Source organism: Lathamus discolor, chromosome Z, assembly GCF_037157495.1.
Source record: "Lathamus discolor isolate bLatDis1 chromosome Z, bLatDis1.hap1, whole genome shotgun sequence".
Taxonomy (NCBI): Eukaryota; Metazoa; Chordata; class Aves; order Psittaciformes; family Psittacidae; genus Lathamus; species Lathamus discolor.
In genome coordinates, this window is record NC_088909.1 from 62,225,903 (window position 1) to 62,243,340 (window position 17,438).

General features: G+C 34.4%; 1 long non-coding RNA gene across 1 annotated transcript; it reads right to left on the reverse strand.

Moving 5' to 3' along the window:
* Window positions 1-2,008: 2,008 nt before the first annotated feature.
* Window positions 2,009-16,957, reverse strand: LOC136005734 (uncharacterized). The gene is made up of 3 exons (XR_010608860.1): window positions 16,884-16,957; window positions 7,532-7,619; window positions 2,009-2,065 (listed from the first exon to the last, which is right to left on the reverse strand). It is a non-coding gene; the product is annotated as an uncharacterized LOC136005734 (long non-coding RNA).
* Between the last annotated feature and the right edge of the window lie 481 nt (window positions 16,958-17,438).

Consider the following 17,438-nt stretch of genomic DNA (forward strand, 5'->3'; position numbering starts at 1 on the left):
AAGCCTCAGGCTGATCACCTCTGAACTTTCACAGCCATAGGCTGGCGTGTTTCAGAGGAGAGGCAAATCCCTGCCTGATACCATAATGTGGAGTCCCCTCCTCTTTCTCCCACCCTGAATGACCTTGTAGCTCATCTCATTACAGTGTGAAAGAGAACTGTGACTCAAGTTCAGTACATACTTCCAAGTTTCAGCTTGTGCTTCTTGAGTACCTTGAACTGCAAGTAACACCACAGGACCCATTTTTTACAGCTGAGCAGCATCCCAAAATTGATGATTATCATAAACCCGAACAATTTCCTGTATATATATAAATTGTTATATAAGCTATATAACTTAATTTTATTACATTTGAATGCATTAATATGATATACAGGTGCATCTTAGAGGTAATAGCGATTGTTTTCCGTTAATGTACCCTAATACTTAGAAAATTCTTGCTAACAGTGATATTCACTACAAATGCTGGAAGTAGGTGATGTTACTGTACAATTGTCCTGGGTTCAGCAGCAGCAGTCATTTTTCTCCTTCTTGGTAGCTGGTGCAGTGCTGTGGTTTTGACTCTCAGCCTGCGAACAGCACTGATAACACGGATGTTTTTAGTTGCTGCTCAGTAATGTTTACTCTGACCAAGGACTTTCTGAGTCGCATGCTCTGCCAGGGAGGAAGGGAAAGTGGGAGGAAGCAGAGACAGGACACCTGACCCAAACTAACCTGCTCTCAGTTCTTAACTGAAAACACTAATAAAAGAGTTAAGTCACTTAACAATACCTGATGACCTGTTAAAATCTGGGGAAAAGATCAAAAAGAATAAACTTGCAGTAAAGTAAGCTTTGCCACTCCAGCTTGGCAGTCAAAACAATTCATTTCCTTACTTGTAATTATGAAAAACTGACTAGCTCTTCCTTTTTAGTATTTCCATTTCCAACAAGTTGAATTTCTGGTTTACAAGTTCATAAGACCCTTTGGAAACTACAGCACCCAGTTTGCTTTGGGTCTGCAGCATCGTAGCAAAACACCAAGCCTGGCTCAAGGAGTCTTTTTATCCAGTGCTGAAACTTCATTAAGCTTTTGCATACGCCAGGGTGTCCAGCTGCACATTCTGCTGGGGAAAAAAAAAAAAAAAAAAAATTATATCACTAAATATTTTTATTATAGCCAAATATGCAGCAGTATCTCTGACAAGAAAAGAGTAATACAACTCAATTTAGCCGTATGAAACTTATAATTACTGGTGTTCCTTCATTCTCAAGAGTTATAGTAAAATTCTGTATAGCACTAGATGTTCAGAAACTCTGAACCTCTAACTACTTCTATTTATAACCCAGCAATTTGCTTCTCACTCCAAAGGCACCTTTACATCGTGTGTAACACAGTGCAGAGACTGAGCCATTTCTGGTTGGGTGACTGTGCACACACTGCATATTGAATTATGCAAATGCAAACTTGTCATGAAAGTGTGCACGGATGTAATTAACTGCACCTCCTTCTCAGACAGACTTACTTAGCTCCAGTAGAATCACTAGAAAGCTGAAAATGCAATATCAGGCCACAATATCAGGTTAGGTCCCCCTCCCTTCAAGTTTTAAAAGTGTTCTTTACAGATGTCAAAAATGTGGATTTCTAACTTAGGTAGTACTAAGTTCCTATTTAGAAGCAATTTTCTTTTCTTTATCTTTACCCCCACCAAGTCCGACACACTTTTTCTTACTCCAAAAACTGTTTCAAGAGCTGTAGTAAAAATCTTGAGATCATTTTTGCCAACTTTTTATCTATTATGCTGCTCTATTTCTATCCCTTCAGAAAAAATCCTTAAAGCTATCTCTTTGATATGAAACCATCAGACTACCATTGTCTGGTCCTTTTTTGTTCAGCTGTATGGCATAATTATTTTTGTATATTAAATACTAAAGAAGCTTGACAGGTTACCAGCTGAAGTTCCAGTAGACTTCACAGTCTTCCAATGCCAGGGTATCTGGAACAAGGAACTCTGGAACAAGGAATACTAGCAGCAGTAGCTGAACATCTGGACAAGCTCAGTGAAGGTCTGTTGTCTGTATTGAACCTATGTGAATGGCCAGAGAGAGTATAGAACCAGCCAAAGAATTCAAGACTTGGACTTGTTCAAACCCCACAACTATTTGGTACAACCAGCAGAAACTGAATCTTCAACTTTAGTATTGAAATATTAGCAGAATGTCTTTGTCTTGCTGAAAACAAACAATATTTTGGCGTAAGTAAGTAAATTAAGACATCATGGCACTTAGCCTACCTTTGCGTGCAAGCTGATTCTAGAGTTCAAACTACTCAATTCTGTGACAAGGATTGGTAGAGCTACCAATTTGCATTTGAAAAGATTTTACTATAGGACTACAATTTATTCTTTTAAGATGTCTCTTCCTTAACACCAAAGCACTTCTTTGAAATCTACATTATTTCATTTTGAGAGACAAATATGTTCCACAACATCTTATTGGTTTCATTACAGGAATTATTTGATTGAACTTAGTCAAGCTACAGAAGTTATACAAAAACTTTCATGAAATACATATCTGTACTGAGTATATTAAAAATTTAGGAAGGAAGTGTGTATGTATATATCCATATATATTCTAGTTACACATGGTGAAAAAGACCAAAAAGCTGCTGTAAGAATATACAAAGCTCAGCTCATCCTTTGGTCCAGAGTCATGACTGATTTCTCTGTGTCTATTTTCCCATATTGTCCCAAAGTTAATATAAAACTGGAAAAGTACAGTAGAATACCGCATAATTTAAAAAAAATAAAGTATTGTGATTAAAGTTAGCCCAAAGAAATATGATATATATTTAAATTGCCTAGTTGATATATACTATGGCAAACATATCAAACTCTACCACATAGCACTACCTGTTCCTTCCAGTATTCAACCAGCAACAAATAACATCACTAATAGTCCTGGAAAACAATATTCCTTTAGATAAAATATTCCAGTATTGAATGAATAAACCTGGAAATAATAAACTAAATAAACCTGCAACTGAAATTTCTTATATATACATACAATAATAACACTGAGAATATTCAGTATAATTTGTAAAAAAGGAAAAAAAAAAAGAAAAAAATTCATTAATTGTAGCTTGTTGTTTTCCTACCAAGACAGTGGGAACTTTGTATCACTACAGAAATCTGAAGAAACACCATCTTTTTTGTAACCATCATAAAGAAAAACAGTAAATGAAAGAGCACGATAAATCAGATGGACTGTAGTAACACTGGCAGTGACTGAGTTTAGATACATATCTGTTTATTACTTTTACGTATAATTTGTTGTTGTACATGTAACATATGTACTCTTAAGGACTGTCATGCGGTAGTAGATTAAAGCAGAGAAATATGTATGACACAAACTTTGAGAAATTTTATAAATCTGGATTAAAGCTTTTCATATTATTTTAGCTTGTAAATTCTTGGAATGTGGCATACATTATATTCTGAAAAGCAATAAAGGGTTATAAATTGCAGGGAAGGAGGGGGTAATGAGGGCAGAGGGATGAGAGGAGGGTCCGGACCTGTGTTTACTGCCCATATCCTATTTACCACGTTAACTGAAACTAGCAACTCACCTTATGCATATCAAAATGTATCACGTGTCCCTATGGGATCTAAATTATCTACCTAACAATGTAGTAAAGACTAACTTGTCCTCCAGAGAGCTTCACACATGAGGATTTTCATGTCTACTGTAGCTATTATAATTTTAGAAAGGCATCACCTTCTCCATAACTGGTATATTTACAAACTTTATCTACATTATGTGCTGACATTTCAAACAAGCTTCTAAATCCTGCTGTAAGCTTAAAAATCTTTTGTGAAAGTATTTTTGTGAAAGCTATAAGAATGTGATGTTGTACCCCACAATTTTCACTCACTCTCAATTTACACTGTTTTCTAGTGCTGGATTTGCTGACATTTTCTCTTTACAATGTGCAGGTGTTTTGCCTTTATAGACACATATAAAATTCATTTACAGCTTCCAATATGTGAAGAGGCTTACCCTACCTACATTTACTTTTGGAAAGTCAAGCAAAAGGTGCCAGAATTCTGCCAGAATAATTAGGTCACAGTTCATTTGAGAGCATTATTTCCAGAAGATCCTGACTGGATGACTTCTTAAGGAAACATGCAGTATTTCACATTTGTCTGATTGTAGTAGTCAAAACTATTTTAATTAAAATAAACCCAAAAAATTTGGGGGTGACAACTCATGGCAATAAGTGTTATTTTGTGACAGCATTCCTAGAAGGTACCTATTAGTCAATGGTAACATAAATCTTACTAGTTGTTAGTCTTAGTGGTGCACCATCTCGTGTATATAGAGCACACAGATAATAAACACATTTCTCACATTAAAAGTGAATAATTCTAATCTATTTGCATTTACTCTTGAACATGCCATCAAATAAGAGTATATGCCAGTGTCATAATCTCATGGTTCATTACTCTATGCAACTTAAAACTGTTTCTCCCTATTCTCTAAAGGAAACCAAGGCTTTGGAGATGCTGGGGTGTGCAAGGGACACAATGCACATGACATTCTGCCAAACATTTGTCACTTATGGAAATACACAGTTGTCATCAATATTCCCAAATATATCAGTATGTTAGAATTATTCTACACACACAATCATTTCTATTTGAGTGTTAAACATGCATAAATATTATACGTTTGCTTCCTACTTAGTATATAATACAGGTCAGTAGATTGACATTGAAAGCTCTTGCTGGTTAATATCAAGAATATATTTGGTGATGTGATGAGAGGCATCCTGTAACTGAAATGGTACCCACACATCCACTGAAGCTACATTACCTTATCTACTTCACTGTTACAGCAAGGGTACATAGAAGGAGCTGAAAATGCAGTGCGCATTACACTCTTGAGTAGTTTGCTGTTGATCAGTTTCATTGGTCTCAAACAGAATCTTTACATCTAAACAGAATTTCATACTGTTTGTCTCTTCTTCTATTATCACCTAGAATACCTTGCACTACTTCCAGTGTTCAGACCATTTAGAATCTGAGCAGCTTGAAATATTTAATACCGGGTAGGATCTCTGATTCTTATTTAGAACTTAATTTCCTGGAAGGTAGGACTATATATTGGCCTATGAAAAAAAAAAGCATGAACATTTTTATTTGCTAAATTAAAACTATGTCTCTTAAAGATTCATTTTTAGTAAGGGTACTTTTTTTTTAGATTAAAATGACAGATGTCATCCTAATTTGTTTCTGGAAGCCCTGATTGGAGTTTATCAGTATTTGTTTGAAATAAAAATGCCAACATGACTCATAATTGTGTCTTAGCAGAATATATGAACTATCATTAATATAATAGCTTCTAAGGACCTCTACTCAGCACTTTCCAGTAATAAATTCTAAAAATGAAACTTTTCATTATTTCGCAGACTAAAGCAAAGGTTTCAAAATGTCAGGCTACTTCTGTAGAATGAAAACTACCTAATTCTTTTTTTAAAGCATCAGCCCCACTTTATATCCCAATACAAATTCAGGAGACTTTAAGTCCATCTTAAGGAAAGTCATTACAAGAAATCATTATTCCTACATTTGCAGCAATGAAATTCAAAACCACATGAAGTATCATTATCAAAAAAGAAAAGACTAAGGACCTCGGGAAATCGAAGAGTAGCTTACAACTTTTTATTGGAAATGTGTGAAACTCTGTCTTCTGTCTTTTTTCCATTTCTGAAAGTTCCTTTTCAAGACTATAAAACCATTTATTGTGGCATAAAAAATTCAGTGTACATGTACAATTTATAATGCACTGTATCATGTTTTTCTGATAGGATTTTCTTATTGTATTTTCAGTGTTTCGGGTTCTCAGGCAAGAGGTTCTCAATAAGATGTGCACAGAATATGATTTAATAGTCCATAAATTAAATAGCCTTGTTTGTACCTGAATAGCATATAAACAATTTTGAGAATTGGTATGTAGCCCACCAAGAAATAGTATGTGTTGGGTAGACCACATGTAGCAGTGGCATATTTTGCTCAGCTAACACTATGAAAATGAGGAGTCGAGTCTACAATTAGCAGGTACCATTCCAATCATGGTACCATCAAAGGAGCAAAATAATGTGGGAAACTTTCAGTTCTATTGTTGTTCTAAGTCTTTTGTACAAGTCATTGTTTTCTAGTTTGAATACTTTTAAATAGCTTGGAATTTTAACAACGGTTTTCAGAGCATCCAAACTGTGAATGTTATACCCTTAAGGTGTCAATTCTGACTCTAAAGTTGTTTAAGCATGTACGTTCTCACAAACATAATTCTCTCCTTTCTTACTTATAGAATTTACCACTTGCTTTTGCAGGAAAACAGTGCAAAACAGAATCAGAATTATGAAGTTCAGCCTGTGGGAAACATGACTTCACTGAAACTAGCAATTACTTCATTTTCCATCATTTTCTTCTATGCTGACATAACCAATGCATATCTTACAGTAGATGTGAGATTACCTATCTATGTAAGAAGAAAATCAGTGCTGCTCCAGCACATCAGATTCCATACTAGCACCTCCATCAGGTTTTATATATTGCAAAAGTAAAGTTCACAAAGGAAATGAATGCCACAGTGATTTGCAAATATTTCTGTCTGTCAGTCTGCTGTTAGCTATTGCAGTTCACATGGTCCCTGTTGCCAAACTACTTCTTGTAGAAGCACTCTACTCTGAAACACTGAATACCACAGAAGACCTCTACTCAAGAAGACTGAACTACATAATTTTTTTTGCTGTGCTCAAGAAGACTGAACTCGCATAGTACAGAGTGATTAGGATATTCATGAAGGAGAAAGAGATTATTTTAGACCCAGCTCAGTCATTTATAAGTATCTAAAGAATTTAAGTGCCACACTCTTCACTACTGTGATAAGAAACAGATAATGAAATGCAAAACCTAAAAGGAGTACTCTCCTGCCCCATATTCTGCTAATATTTTTTTATAATTCTTGTTTAATAACAAATAAAATGTTTGGAAGAATCCTGCATTCTGGTATTTCTTCCTGAACTCCTGCTACAATAGCTACAGTTCATATACAAACATAAAAAGGGTGGCAAGTTGAGACAATATACAAACAATAATTAAATTATAATTTAATAAGTAAAGGATAACAACAGGAAAAATCTGGGAGGTTTTTCATTTTGGTTGTTTTTTAAATATTAGGTATCTTGGAAATACATTTCCAGAAAACTCTTTTCTCATTTGTCTACAGAGGTTCAAGCGATCCATTACAGTGTCTCTTTATTTATTTCTTTTTTACTAGCAGAAAATTATTCCATGTGCCTAACTTGCACTTTTCTAATTTAAGACCATTTCTTTTTCTTTTTTAGCTTGGCCTGGGGAATGATTTTCTCTCTTCTATTGTAGCCTTTTACATACTCAGAGATGTATCTGACCCTTTTTTTCCTGATTCAAGAAGAGTATTTTAATGTAGTTGATAACTATAATAATTAAATTTAAAGAAAGAATTACCTGATGGTTTATTCCACCTTATTGTTCTCATTCCAGGGGTTGTATTACTCTCAGAGGGTAGCTAGTGAACACAGTGCTTCTTCCATATCTAAGGTTAGAAAACACAACTGTAATTCATATAGAAATAGGAACACATAATATGAGATGGAACATTTTCTTTCCAAATCAAATTCTGCAATTTACACTGTTGAGAAAAACAATATAACTGCTACATTGTTGTGCATACATAGCTTTGTTCTGAGTCAACCAGAGACAATTCAGCCACAGATAAGGGAAAAAATACCTTACATATTTGTGGGATTTTTATTACATACTAGTCACTTTCTACTACATTATAGCCACCCTATAAAACCAAAAATACCTAAAAGTAATTTCTTTTCATACTTGTAAAATGGTGGCATTAGTTTTAGTAAATGTGATCTTTCAATCTTTTCATTGACATTTCATACAGTTGTGTAGAAATTAGGGTTAATTTACAAAATACCCTTGAATAGTTCTTGCTGCTAATTGAAGAGTTTACTATGTCAGCAGATGTATATTGAGTTTTTTAAACAAAGAAAACAGTGTTGTTCCACAGATAAGTCTTACAATTAGATAACACCTCTATGCTACCTATTCTACTCTAAAGTGCTTGACATTCCAATGTAAATAAGGCAATGGTGCATACCAGTCAGCTTTCCTCTAGTCTTTTCAATGTTGCTTTTAAGGTAAAGCCAAGCTTCATTACAAATACAAACCTGAGTAACTTTAAAAGATTCACTGGAGAACTCCAAATCTATACAGCTGTGAAAAAGTACAATTGAATACCTGACATTTTTGGCAGTTTGGTGCATTACTAGGTTCGTTCACAATGGTCATGAACTTACGCAAATGCTGCTCTGCAGTTAAGAATACACTAGGTATTCCTTACTCAGATGCCTAGCTAGTGAAGAGATTACAATAAACTATCACAGTGTTCAGGACTTGTGTATTTTCTAGATGAGACATCTTGATCTCTTACAACTGCCTTCTTGTCTTCAAGTGTTTTGATTTTAATTTTTGATTCTGTAATTGAACCAGAGATAAACTCATTCTGGCAGACAAACAGATCCTCTAGAGAAACAAAATCTTGCTTGCTCACTCTAAGGATAACTTGCCTTACATATTCTGTAACAGTGTGGTGTTGGTAAAATGGTCTGAATAATTAAAGAGAGGTGGATAAATTGGACAATGCCTTTTAAGACAAGACATTGTGGGTTATTTTTTACCTTCAACTTTTGGGTCAAATGATTCCATTCTTAGTTTATACCACCTGCAGCTTTCTAAACAGTAGAATTTCTACTGATATTAAGACTTCTTCCAAGTGGGCAAGAAACACTCCATTCTTAAAAAAAAAAAACAAAAACAAAACAAGATAATATTTTTTATCTCACAATTTCCAAAGTTGCATATACACTAGGAAGGTAAGGAAAACAATATGTGGTTTCATCATGTTTTTCTAGTGCTAGAAATGCCCATTTTAAGCATAGGGTATTCTAGTATAGCGCTGCTGACATATATGGCTTTTTGTCTTTCACAAGAGTAGAAATGTTTTCCTTAGGCACGCAATAGTTGTAGATTTTATTTATATGATTACATCAAACTTGTGGGAAGAATTCTGTGCTTATGACTGCCAGATTCTGGCTTTTATTTTAATTGTGTTCAGTGATAGAAAAAAGCAACTTATAAAGCTCCAGATAATAAAGTTCACTACTTAAGAGTTCTTATTTTGTTGAAAGGGGACAGAGGAACAGCTCAGTTTGTTCAGAAAGCCATATACAAAGAGGAAACCAAAATAAACAGAAAGCCTGTTTTTCCTTCTGTGAGGGCAAGAGACTGAAATTTGGGTTTTTTTGGAGATTATATTGTTATTGACTTCAGCGAGGATACTTGGATTTTTATTGACATCAGCAACAGGAAAATCAATTTTTAAGAGCAGTCCTCTCAAACTCCACTCAAATCAGTGACATGCCATCCACTCTCCAATTTAAACCTAAGTTTTTTTGTGTGACTTTGTAGCACTGATACTTTAGAGATATGAAGAGCTCTTTTACGCAAAAGATACACTGTTTGGATGTGATTCTTTCCTTTTTTGTCATTTAAGGCATTCTTCCATGTTGTGATGATGTTTTTTTATGGTAGTGTCAAACACTAACATACAGAGGCATATGCAAGATATATAACAACACCTCAAAATAAATATGTTTTTGGAGCATGAACAAAGCTAGTGCTAACAGTTCATATTCCTTCCGCCTATAATACCATACGCTTTTCTGTTTTTATGGAGACCTAGCAGTCCTTTTACATGCTATTTAATACTTTCAAAGAGCGCAAAGCCTAGAAGGCTTGGAAGAATAATTTGTGTGAAGAAGTAGGGAAGCTAGGAAACACTACACATCCTGCACCTTCACCAGTAACAAAATATATGTTTGGGGTTTTTTTAAAGTTATTTTTAGACAGATAACTGATTGCTTACGAAGTCCACAGTTAAAGTGTTGTTGTCTCACCGGAAAGAAGATTCTTAATGCTGATTCAAAAAACATCAATCAGACACCAAATATTTAAACAGTACTGTGTCCAATTATGAAGAAAGTAACATTTTTAATTCAGACTGACAAATGTTTAAAAAACTAAAGCTGGCAGCAAGAAAACTCCTTGTTGTGCCTAACTGCACACATTGAATTACGTGCCTGACAGAAATTCATAGCAGTATTAGTCTTTAAAAGCTTTGCTTATTAAAACTTCACTTTGCACTGTGATTCTGGTTTTGCACTTGTAAGGAAACAATTGAAATTAATTTATTACTAACTGTATAAATAGGGAAGGTTTGCTTTATTGCAGAGTGAACGAGGAGTGCTTGTAAGGTACCACTTAGAAACATGTGGCTCTTTCTGACAGGCCTTAAAGACTTCCTAGGGGACAGGAAGATGAAAAAAGAAAAGGCTTCTTTTTGGAGACTTACCAGAGTTCTTCAGATTTTTTTGTCAAGGCTTAGTGGTCTGTAGATAGAAAAAAATTCCAGCCTCTGCAGCATTTAATTGTACTGCAATTCTGTCATGGTTTGGACCACAGAGAATACAGAAGACAGATTTGAGACATGGTAAGAAAACTGGTCGCCTAATAGAGTTAAAGAAAAAAAATCTGAATAAGCATTTCGTAGCAGAAACTGAGTGGAAAGCAGCTGTCTTGTAAGAAATGTAGCATTTACACGTTAGTGTCTCACAAAGAGATTTTCCTCACAGTTTACATGGGATATACTGCTTAAAATGGGAAGGATTTAACCAATTTCAGAAGCTTTTATTCAAAAGAGAAATGGCCCATTATCTGTTTTGACTGTTTTCTGTAAACTCTGTGAGTGTATTAGAATCCTATACTGCACCTGTGTGTTTTTAAAGTTAAAGTCGTTACTGAAAAAGAAATATAACCATCAGATTTTGAGAGTTTATCACCATCAACAGCAACTGCTAGCTTTCAGAGACAGTAGTCTGTCAGAAAAAAAGTGGTGGAGAAAATAAAATGTTAGCTTCTGGCTATAATGGAGATTACACTGTACATAATGCAGTAATATACTCCATAGGGAAATCATTGTTTGATGGAAAAGTGTTACACAACATTCTTATGATATTTCCTCACTTGAAAATGAGCTTCAGGAAGCAGATAGCATTTTATTTTGCCACTATTGGATGCAGGGGTCATTGAGGCATTTGGAGAGAACTTAAAAGGCTTTCCAAATGTTTTTCATTCTTAATTTCTAGTTCTGGTATGACAAAGGTGGTATTGCTAAAGATGCTCTGACACTGTCCTTTGTAGTCACCTGTACTGAATTTCAGCCGTCTTATATAAGCCTCTTGCTATACATGATCAAGCTTCACATGATTTATTCTTCAGTTAAACAAGTTTAGAGATAAGGTAGAGAAATGGGCATCAGAATTTGGCTGCTTACTACACTTTCAGTCTCTTAAACAGCTGTAACTATGGATAGAAAGGTAGAGCTAAATCAGTGAATTGTCTATAGAGGATGAAAAAAAAAAGTCTAAGACACACAGATTCCAACCAGTCTCATGATGCAGGAGTGTAGATGAATGTCTCATAAAAGCAAGTTGGTTACTCCCATCTAGTTTGATTTTTGATTATTTCATGAGAACACAGTAAAACCACTTACTTAGACACGACCATTTGTCAGGATTCAGCAGTGGTGAAAATTGCTCACTGGAGAAAAGTCATCTTTCCTCTTCTGGAAGACCTTTTTGGTCTGTTTAGAAATTTAATCCTGTCTACTTACTTGTTTGATAGTTTGAGTGTGTTCAATTCTTCATATAGCTCTAATACTAGAAAATCAATTCATGGTCAATGAATCTAGTAAAGTGCCTCAGGTTGTATGAATGTATATTCCAATCCTTCCCAGGAATTAGAGAAGGTGTTGAGAAGCATGAGTACTGAAATTATTCAAGTTAGGACCAGACATTTCAGTATGATTAAGACAACCTTTTCTTTTCTGTATTTCTCACATGTAACATCTATCTTTAACCCAAACAGATAAAGCATAAAAGGGGGGGAAAAACTCTATAAGGAATATTAATCTGAATTTATTAGTTTTGTTTCCTATCATGGTTTATAAATATCTCACCACATATTCTGCCAAAAATCCTGCATTCAATGAATGACACAAATCTTTTCCCCCTATATCTTGTAATACTATTTCTGAATGAATCCCTAAGTCTGAACAAAACCAAAGCAAGTAAAGACCTTGACTTCATGAAAAATATCTTCAAAGTAGATCTAGGTGGGGTTTTTTTTTGTATTTTGTTGTTGGGTTTTTTTTTCATTTGTTTGTTTTTACTGTTATTATTATTTAGTTAGGGGCAAAACACTGTATTACCGCATTCACTCTGTCTATCAGATTGGTAGAGCAGTATAATTTATATTTCTGTAATAGCTGTGTAGAGGGAAATAATTTAATAATTTAGAAACCTATGCATTTATAATTTAAAATGTCTTAATAGATTTTCTTTCATTTGAAATTTGATCAATTACTACCGTATTCATAAATAGAAAAAAATGCTATACTTCCCAAAGTTCCCTCAGCAGTCCATTCTCTGGTTAAAAAAAACAACCAAATAAAAATGTAATTTAAAACTCAAACTGTCTTATAAAACCAAAAAATTCACAAAGGTAAGTGGGGGTAAGAATTCACTGTAGGCAAGAACACTGACTAGACACACTGATAAGGCTGATATCCCATCTGTAGTCCACATTGTCAGGAAAGCATCAGTCAGTTTGTGTATGGATGGTGAGCCCTGTGACTTTCTGGGCTTCTCTGTAAACTTATGTAGGTATTTTAATTATGAAAATTTTGAATTTTTGCCTTCATTACATTTTTTTGTGAGGTATTCTGTGTTAAGACTGGCTTATGTGTAGTTTTCACGGGTTGTATATGAATGTAGTGTAGCTGCGCTACTTCTAAAATTGATATTTGTCTTAATGGCATCCCTCTTCATAAAAATCAGTAAGTTACTGTTTGTGTTACACAGCTCCAGAGGAGACGGAAACCCTGGTACTGTTGAGCCAGTGAAGTTTTTGATCAGGTTTGAGGAAGCTTCATTTGCCTTCCTGATATACTAAACCAAACACCTGTTAGTTAATTGCTGCTCAGAAAGAACAGCCTTTGCTTTCCTTGTGCGGGTTACCAGACTTTTTAAATATACAGCTGTTATACATAAGTTACAATTAAATTTTACAGAGGACAAGAAAATGAGAGAGTGCTTGTATAAGAGTGCAGAAGTTGTAATAACGGGAGAGATTCCAACAGGTTAGCTTCTTATCTTCCAGTCAATATTCCTACAGGGAAAGTGTGGGAAAGATGTAACAATGTATTAAAATTGAGATTGATTTCACAAAATAATTACCATCACAGAGAAGTGGGGATTAGATGCCTAATAAACTTTTCAAAGTTTAGAAGCCTAGTTCTGAAATTCCACTTCAAAGAGTGTTTAATGGTGGGAAGTGGACTACAAGAAGGTCTACATTTATTCATTAATCAGATGTTAAAATTTTGATTAGTTCCACTATGAAAATACTTGAACATGCATCAGAGAGTGATAATGTTTCATCATTTTTTACCTAAGCACAGCTATTACGTAGCAGATAGATACTAACCTTAATGCCACCTCATTGAAAAAGCATTCAATTCAGCAGCTTTCAGTAAACAGATTGCAAGATACTGATACATCAATGATCAAAAAATTGATACAGTGATACTGAACTATGTAAACACCTTTAAAAAAATGCTTATGGAGCCTTTTTCTTTGGATACATTTTCTTTGGATACACTGATCGTAACATTATCTACTACAAACTCATTTTCTAAGCCCTGCCACCACAGGTGCAGAAAGCAGGCTGCTAACCTGTCCCATGGAGATCTAAAGTACTATAAAGAATATTTTACTGAAAACTCTACAGATTAATTTTACCCATATGAGTAAACACTGTGATAAACACTATCATCTCTTATTTTAGAAAGGCTTATACAGAGCTGCATCAACAACCTGAAATGCAGAACTAATAACTCACTATGCAATGGTGTGAGACAGTCATTTGAGTATTATGCATAGCTACTTATTATGCATAGATATATTTGCTAGGTAATTTTTTTTTTTTTTTTTTAACAAGAATTACTTAAAATAGTAGATTGTTTCAGTCTTTAGGAACTCCACAGAATAGCAAAAATAGTCTTAGGGCAGCTGTTTTGCCTCACACAATTTAAATTCATGTCAATACATTTGAAGAGTCAAGATACATGCAGTTTTCTTATTACAGAGAAAGAAAAGGATACCATGACCTTTCACAATTTGTGCAGTCTCCCATTGTTTATCAGACAGCTGCAAGAAACTTTACCAGGAGGATTTGCTTGAGAAATGAGGCAATGCTTGCCACTGGCGTTTGCTTTCTCATTTAAGCAACTATTTCATGGTAAGAAAAAATTGTGGAAACAACTAACTTCCCTCAAAATTGTGCAAGGATTGCATGCTATTAGAAAAAAACAAAAACCCCAAAACCAAAAACAACAACAACAAAACCAAACAAAAAACAAAAACAAAAAAACAACGAATGGATTTTGGCAGTTCTTTTGACTACGAGGCTCAGATAACGTTGACTTTTGTCTGTGATAGAGGTATGGCTACGCAGGCCACCACCACTATCCCTTTGTGTCTTAACTCCCAATAGTTTAACTGTTTTAATCTTCAACAGTCTGTCAGATAAACCAGACATTCTGGTGGTCCTATGATATAGCCTGCCAAATGTACACTGAGGCACATACAAGGACCACACACACCATTTCAATTTGTAGAATTAACTGGATTTGATATTTGCTTCATTTTTCATCTTTGAATAAGGCAATTGGAATTATTTGAGGTAATATTTTCAAAAAAATTAAATCACATTAATAGTACTTCACTATACTAAGCGCAATGTAAACCCCAATTATTTAGTATTGCCACTACTACACAACATACTCCCAATAGATTGTTGAAACTCTCAAACAAGAGAAAACTAAAAGTGTTTCAAATAATTCCTAATTATTTTATCTTCTTTAAATTCCTAATTTATTTATCTTCTTTTATTCTCTTGCTGTCAAATCCTAATCTGCTAACAACCCATAATGTTTGCCTGTAATCACATAATAAGCTTTGAAATTGTTACTGACCATGACTGCAGCTGCACAGAAGTATTAACATCCTTTCTGATATAATTTACTTTTTTTTTTTGTTTTTACTTAGGTTCAGGTTTACATGGTCTTATTCTCTGTCAGTTCCAAAGGTACTTACATTCTCCTGAAGGCAGAGGAGAAGCAATTTATTACTTACAGAAGTTGCAGAACATGGCTAATATATTAAACTGCCTAAATGGTCATCAAAGCATACAGGAAGATAATTTATTTCTTAATAGAATTTCAAAATTAAAGACAAAATCCTTTAACTGACACCATCTCCCAGAATAATCTGTTACAGCTCTTTGTAGTAAGACGTGCCCCATTGTTAAAACACCTGAGCATGCTCAGCAACCTCCAAAAAGCATTAAGACTCTAGAAGTATGTCCAGGCTATGTACACTGAATTATTTTAATAAGGTACAACGTGTTTAAAAAGCATATATAGATCTTATTAAGGATAAATAGGAAAGAAAATATTTCTCTTAATCATACTGCTACCATGCAAGTTTTGGATCCGAACAGTCTGGTTATCTGCCAAATCAGAAAACCAAAAGCATTGAAACTAGAGCCAGTTCTTTCTTGTAAACTTCTCAATGCTGCTGTGATCAGTTCCTTTATCCTCTAGAGAACAATTTCTTACTCTTTGTCTTAAGCAATATTTGAGAGTGTTACTCATCACAAAACTAAAATGGCAGGTAGATTCTGAAAATCACTGGTTGACGAGATGCAGACATTTATCTGATTTTTTAGGATAAAAGAAAGCTTCAGGCTTTCAAGTAATTGAAAATGTATTTTCCTTGGCAAACTGGAATGCAGATAATATCAATTCTATCTTTGTAAAAAGTCTATTAAAACACATTTGATGTATTCTAGCAGTTTTAAATACTGGACTACCTATTTAATGAAAAGTCTATCCAAGATACAGAGATTTAAATAGTTTTACGATGAAACCACAGAACAAAGACTTATTTTTCACTGCTAGGCATTTTCAGGGAGTATGTGTGGAGAATGAATGCTTGCCAGGACTATCTGGAAGGACACAAAAAATACAGCATTCAAGACAGACTATTACTGTCACCTAAAACTAGCCAATTTTTTATTCCTGGAAAGGTGTCTGAGAAATTGATGAACAAGCACAACAAACACCATCTGCTTTCTGTAAGTAGACAAGATTCCCCACAATAGCTTAAGCTTTCTAAGATCACTGAAACTATTTAGTTTTAGCTATTACTGTATTTCCTCTGCTTTTAACAAAGGTGAAAACACTATGCTCTTCCTCTTTCTCTTACAATAGTTTTATTTCTTGATTGCAGTGCTATTTATTCCCAAGTTATATTCATTATTTAAAAATATAGTGCTATCTAAGCAATTTGAAAGTTGTTTTTCAATATACAGGCTGTTTGAAAATCACTCTCTGGTATTTTGCTCCCATTCTTGAAATATACTCTCTTTTTTTTTGTAAGTCATAACTTACTATACCTATTATCATACACACACACAGAAAACATTTGATGTGACTATAGTCTTGTATTTTTCATAAGCATTGTGCTTCCGAATATTCTAAGTTACCTTTCAATCCCTCACACAGTACCTTTTAAGGAAAACTAATTAGACTGATACCTACCTCTGCCACTAACTTACAATTAACCAGCTTCTGGGTTTTCCTCATAGGTCAGCAATTTGCAGCCATCTTTCACAACTTGCCTAAAATGTTCTTTTCCCTGTTGGCCTGAGGAAAGTAAATAGAAGTATGTTTATATTTAATATTTCTTCCATTTGAATTCTCCAGATTCCATGGATGTGAGTTGATGTCTGTTGTCAGGGACTAATTCTCTCAGAATTTCTTCGTGACTGAAAAGGATTAAAAAGAGCTTGATCAGTCTTGTAGAAGTATCCTGGGAAATAAAAATTAGTTTGGACTTTTTGCTGAGATAATCAGTTCTGCTGAAGTATTCTCAGTGCAATTTGTAAAGAAGTCTCCTGAACTTGTACATTAATTAGTTTGATAAATAACCACTATAGTGTTTTGATGTATATTAAAGAATTGATGCTGTACGCTATTCTAAACTTGAAAGCCCATCCCCAGCTATCTACAGAGATTTGCTTGGTTAGTTACATATGTGTCGTTTATGAGTATGACAACCCAGGCAGGGCTGTGGCTTTATGTGAACAATAAAAC